This window comes from Macaca mulatta, chromosome 17 (assembly GCF_049350105.2).
Source record: "Macaca mulatta isolate MMU2019108-1 chromosome 17, T2T-MMU8v2.0, whole genome shotgun sequence".
NCBI classification, from domain to species: Eukaryota; Metazoa; Chordata; class Mammalia; order Primates; family Cercopithecidae; genus Macaca; species Macaca mulatta.
The window spans coordinates 42,220,913-42,227,403 of record NC_133422.1 but is presented as its reverse complement, the minus strand read 5'-3'; the positions used below and the strand labels follow the sequence as shown (position 1 = coordinate 42,227,403).

Below are 6,491 nucleotides of genomic sequence, written 5' to 3'. Positions count from 1 at the left end.
TCTGGTTTCTTTTTGTTGGCTTTCAACTTTCTATTGGATCTCATTAAACTTCCTTACTATATGTATCTTAAATCTTTTATCATTTCAAATTTTCATTTTGGTTAAAATCCCTTGCTAGAAAGCTAGTGTTACCTTTGGATGTGTTATTACATTGTTTCATTGTAGTACCTGAATTCTTGTGCTGACTGTTTTCTATCTGTAGAAGCGATTACCTGTTATTTTTCAATTTTCTTTTGTTTAGGTGGGCTCTTTTTCCTCATTTGAGGGTGTGACTATTGTGTATGTTGGACATGGTCCTTTGGCTTTGCTCCCATATGTTTTTATAGGGTCAACTCTCTGTATAAAAATTTTGTGGTAACAGGTAGCCTTAATTCAATGTATTTCTCAAATGTTAGTCTTTTGTTTCTTTGTCTGTTTTTGTATATTGTGGTAGCAGTCTACAATAAGCTCTTTGTGAGGTGAGGTTCACTGACTTCAACAGATATTCGGAGGTGGAAGCTTGAAAGGCTTATTTTGTTCCCCAGTACTGTATACTTTCATCAGCAATAATTATATTAGGTTGTACATTCCACACCATACGCTAGTGGGTGGTGCTTGTGGGTAAGAGCCAGCTAAGCATTGTACACTGATGTCAGCAGAAGTTGTAATGGGCCATGCAGTTTGACCTCCCGATTAGTATTTGGCATTTGTAAGTGACAAGCGTATGTGGTGATGGCAGTGGAATTTTATGTGGCTTTAGTTGATGAGGGGAAGTACCAGAGTGTCGCTGGCAATGGGTGGGAATGGGGTTCAATATTATTGCACAGTGTTCTCCCACCAAGATGGCAGGAATAGATGGGATTGGGTTAGGTGCAAGTCTTGACCTTGGTGAGGTTGTAGAGGCAGCTCTCAGATAACTTGGGCAACCCTCTAGGTAATGGGGGAGGCATATCCTCTTACCACAGTGCCTAATCAGGGAAAGGGGGGTAGTCTGGGGCTTTCAGCCTAGCCAAAGGCCATGGGGGCTCCCCATTTACTACTCCCCTGATCCCCTGAGACCTCCCTCCAATGTCCAGCCTGAACAACAGATCTGAGCAGTTAAGCTCATCTCAAGCATTCACAACTAGATCACTAAGCTGTCCGTGGTGTTACAGATGGCGAGACTCCCTTTAGAAGAAACTGAGACTATCAGGCCTCACTCTTGGCAGTCTGGTTTCATGAAACAAGGAGCGTACAGCTCTCGCGCCATCATGTAAGCATATGTCATGTTCTTCTCTGTGTTCTAACACAGGGGGCCCCTCTCCAGCATGAGATCAGACCACAATTCTCATCTCTATACCCCTAGGTAGTGTGCCTGACTACTGGGGAAGTGGGACTAGGCCACTGGACTTCTTCTTTGGCCTTCAGGAGTCAAGCACTATCCGTAGTGGGGAAGTGAACTGCTCCTAGGCTGCCCAGCAAACCACTCAAGTGGGGCAATGAAGCCTATACTGTGAGCTGCCCCTGCAAGAAAATCCAGGTAGGCAGTAATTGGAAGTACTAGCAGCCATGGGAGTTTGTGGTTCAGATGCACTTCAGTCCCAGAACAATGGTGCTGTGGCCTGTCTTGGGCACCTGAGTATGCACAGGCCCCTCTCTCTCCTGGTCCAGCAGACACAATGAGCTATAGTTGTTTAGGGCAAGATACAGAAACTTGAGAAGTGGGCGCCGACTCACATTTTACTGCAGTTGCCCAACACACTGAAATCTTTTGGGATCCCTGTGAGTTTAGGTAGTGCCTCTGCATGTTCTTCAGTAGCTCCCAGACAGTCCAAAGGTTTGTGGGGGTTGTGGGAACTCCTTTAGCTAGGATCTCAGTGGCCCAGAGTAGGAATGTGGTGCCATGGGGTTCCTTTACTTATCCCTTCCTTGGGTTTGATTTAGGTCTGTGGGTCAGTCTTGGCACCCAGTGATGTTGAGCAGGAAGTCCCCTCCCTCCCTCTTCAATCAAAGCATCTTCTGTTGCCTCTGTATTAAATTTCAGAGTTTTCTCTCAAAAGATCTGTTGGATGTGTGAAGATTTACTCAGTATTTTTGTTCCTCTTTGTGGAAGAGGTGTATCCCAGTTGTTTCTAGTCAGCCATCTTTATTAATCCTAATACTTTTCAGAATGCCCTTCCTATAACTCAAAAAACAAAACAAAAAAAAGTTTAAGAGCTTAAAAAAAAGAGAGGAAAAAAGGTGTAAGTAATAAATGAATAAGTGGTTCCGCATTATATCCAATTTAACTTAATGAGAAATATTCTTAAATTTCAACCACCTTCAATATTTCATAATATTAAAAATAACTTTTAAAGGAATCTTTTAAAACTAGAATCATAGCCCTTTTGTAATTTATCCCCTTGATAATAGAATTTCTTATTTAGCACTACATTTTTGAAAAGTAATTATTAAAATATGTGGCATTAAGTCTGTTTTTATTATAAAACTTTTATATTAACTAAGAATTGTCTAGGCTGTCAAGGGAATTTACCAATTTGTGTCAATCATTTGGCTTCATAATTAAGCTTGATTCTCTTTTTGAGATTTTTATACAAAATCTGCAGTTTTCTGTCATGGGGGAACAAAGAAACTAGATCTTAGATACATTATATCAGTGATTAGCATGCATCCTTCAGAAATACAGTAAGAAATCACTGGTTTATTATAAATCATCTCAGACCGGGTGAGGTGGCTCACTCCTGTAATCCCAACACGTTGGGAGGCTGAGGTGGGTGGATCACTAGGTCAGGGGTTCGAGACCAGTGTGACCAACATGGTGAAACCCCGTCTCTACTAAAAATACAAAAATTAGCTGGACGTGGTGGCGAGCGCCTGTAATCCCATCTACTTAGGAGGCTGAGACAGGAGAATTTATTGAACCCAGGAGGCAGAGGTTGCAGTGAGCCAAGATCACGCCACTGCACTCCATCCTGGGTGACAGAACAAGACTCTGTCTCAAAAAACAAACAAACAAACAAAATAAATAAATCATCTCAAAGCATGCTGATCAATTAAGCATCATGATGCTAAATAGCAGAATATTTTAATTCCACATACAGATCTTTTTCATAGAAAACAAATCCATTTAAGGTGGAAAACGATTATATTCTTGTAATAAGAGAAAGCTCAGAAATCAGAGCTGTGAGAGTGAAACAGAAGAAAAGTAATGATTTAAAGAGGGTTAGGCATGATGTGATGAGAAGTGCATTTTATTTCTGTGGTATTTTTTTCTGAAACTTTATTCACTCCAGTTAATCATGAGAAAACAGCAAAAACCAAAACTGAAGGATATTCAACAAAATGTTTGATCAGTATAATTCAAAAGTGTCAAGCTTACAAAAACAAATAAATAAACAAAGAGTGAGAACTCACAACTGGAGAACACCAGAAAAAAAATGCAATATGGTATATAGTATATGGTATCATACATTAAATACTGAAAGAGAAAAAAAAGAATATTAATGGAAAAACTGATAAAATCAGAATAAACGCTGCAATTTGATTTAAGGGATCATACCAATGTGAATTTCTAAGTTGTGATAAGTGTTTCATAGCTGCTTATAATGTAAACCTTAGAGAAATATGAGTAAAGGGTAAGAACTCACTATACAATTTTGCAACTATTCTGTAAATATCAAAATAATAATAAAGAGGAAATATTAGCAAAACAAATGAAAACAAGGGAGTAATACAAAGAGTGGAAAAAAATTAAAATGGAGTAAAGGGGACCAAACTACATAGACACAAATTAAAACTGCAATATTACCTAAATACTTCTTAAGGATATTAAGCTTTACATATGAAGATTATAGAAATTCATATCTACCTTGATTTTAACAACATAATGTGTATATTAAGATTAATTTGGGTTGTTGCACATTTTCTGTATATTTCTGAATTTGCACATTGCCAGAATGAGTAAATGGCTTTACATTATAATTAACTCCTTGAGAAATTTCTTTACAGGAATAAAACAATATATTTTGCTATGTCATAGAATGGACAACTCAGTTATGCTTCAGGTTATCGTAGTAGGGAGTATGTGAGTGAGAGAGTAACAGATATACAAATCACATCCTAGGATTAGACTTACTGGGAAGATCACATGGGATCAGAAATGGAAGTCAAAGTTTCTCTTATCAAAGTTTGGTGACTCCAAAAGGACAGGAAAGACCAGAGAGAAGCGCTAAATGAGGACAATAAATTAGCAAAAAGGGATATCCTACCGATTTCAATATTCAATGAGTCTATAAGAAGGACCTGAGCCACCGAGCCTGGCCAAAATACTGGATTCTAATTAAAGAGTAGAGTGAGGAGGGGCACAGAGGACAGCCTCGGAGGGGAGGCCGCACTGCAAGCATCCCTGGAAGGAGAAAGTATGCACTGGATAGATGGCAGCAGGCGCTGCACGGGGAGCTGAGCACTGCTGGGAAGAATCCAGTGAGTGATGGCGTTTATATCTCCTGACGATGATGCACAGCCTTCAGTCAGGGACATTTAATACGCAGAACACCGGGTCCAGGCTGGAGCTGCGGGACTCAGAGGCGAAGCTTGAGTGGCTCAGGAAGGACGAAGAGTCACCCTTGAGAGAAGAGACAGCAGCACCGGCGTTGGCGGCCCCACTACTGCCACATCTGCCAGGAAACAATGCTGCTAGTGACATTCAAACTGTGCCCCGGGAGCTCCTACAGACACATGCGCAATATGAAGGGGCTGAGGCAACAGGCTGTGAGGAACATCGGCCAGGAGCTGATCCGAAGGGCCCTGGGAGGCCCCCCTCCAAGCACGTGGGTTAACCAGATTCGGTGGTGGAGTTCTCTGCTTCGTTCGCTGCTGGAAGAGACTCTCTGGCCGGGCGCAGTGGCTCACGCTGTAATACCAGCACGTTGGGAGGCCGAGGCGGGCGGATCACGAGGTTAGGAGTTCGAGAGCAGCCTGACCAATATGGTAAAACACCTAAAAATACAAAAATTAGCCAGGCGTGGTGGCACGTGCCTGTAATCCCACCTACTTGGGAGGCTGAGGCAAGAGAATCTCTTGAACCTGGAGAAAGAAAAGAAAGAAGAAAAAAAAAAAGAAAGAGAGGGAGACTCTCTACTATGACCAGGAACTGACCTATCTCCGACAGGGGGAAGAGGCCATGCAGAATGCCTTCGGCATCCTTAGCCCTCAGCAACCAGGAGGGCTGGAAGAAGGACAGCCAGCAAGACAATGGGGACAAAGTGATGAGTAAAGTGGCTCCAGCTGTGGGCAAGATGTTTCGGTTGGAAGTTGTGGTGGAGCCACCCATGGAGACGCTCTACGAAGAGCTGGTGGAGTACATGGAGGCAATGGGGGAGTGGAACCCCAATATCAAAGAGATTAAGGTCCTGCAGAAGATCAGAAAAGACGCATTCATTACCCACGAGCTGGCTGCAAAGGCAGCGGGAAACCTGGTGGGGCCCCGCGACTTTGTGAGCATACACTGTGCCAAGCGTCGAGGCTCCACCTGTGTGCTGACTGGCATGGCCACAGACTTCAGGAACATGCCCGAGCAGAAGGGTGTCATCGGGGGTAGCATGGTCCCACTTGCATGGTGCTTCACCTGGTAACTGGAAGTCCCTCCAAGACCAAACATTCGTGATTGCTCAGCATCGACTTCAAGGGGTGGCTGCCCAAGAGCATCATCAACCAGGTCCTGTTCCAGACACAGGTGGATTTTGCCAACCACCTGAGCAAGCACCTGGAGTCACACCCTGCCTCTGAAGCCAGGTGTTGAAGGCCAGTCTGCTGTTCCCAAGTGTGCCCAGCTGCACTGGTATGCACGCTTATCAGGAGAATCCCTGCTGGAAGCCTACAAGTTTAAAGCCTCTGGCGACAGAGGAATAGGTGAGGTTAGTGTTTAGAGCACAACACTAGGATTCAGATTGATAAAAGTTTTTAGTACCAAGAAAACAGCGATGAGGCTCTTTGATTAAAAGGTAACTTCATTCACTGATTAGCTATAACATGAAGGTTAAGGCTCCTAAAATATTTGTAAAACTTTTTTTCTGGCCCCTTATGTGCCCACGTAAAATCATCTTTAAAATGTTAGTGGCTGATATGGGTGTGGTGGATGCTAGCTACAAGGCCTGAGAAGTCTTGCTTTATGGGCTGGAGAACTCCATGCCCTGCAGGCAGTGCATGTGCACAAGCAGAATCTCAGAGGGTCTCCAGCAGCCCTCTGCTCCTCCCAGTCGCTGCATGGCAACACCAGAGAACAAGCAGCATCCCACAGTGGGTACCTTCCAGAAATATAGTCCAAGCTTTCTCTATGCAAAAAGACAAAACTAATTAGTAAATAGATTTCCTTGTTGCTTCCATAGGCACCAGTCAGAATAAAGAATCATAATTCACACACACACACACACAGACACACACACACACACACACACACACACACAAAACAAGGACCTGAGTTCAGAAAATGAAGCCTGTAATCACACACTAAAATGAAAACAATGAATCACGTT

The 6,491-nt window shown here is 43.0% G+C and overlaps 1 pseudogene; it reads left to right on the top strand.

Annotated features, from left to right (window-relative positions):
- The first annotated feature begins 4,647 nt into the window (after positions 1-4,647).
- LOC706680 (steroidogenic acute regulatory protein, mitochondrial-like) lies at positions 4,648-5,758 on the top strand (annotated as a pseudogene).
- Positions 5,759-6,491: the final 733 nt, after the last annotated feature.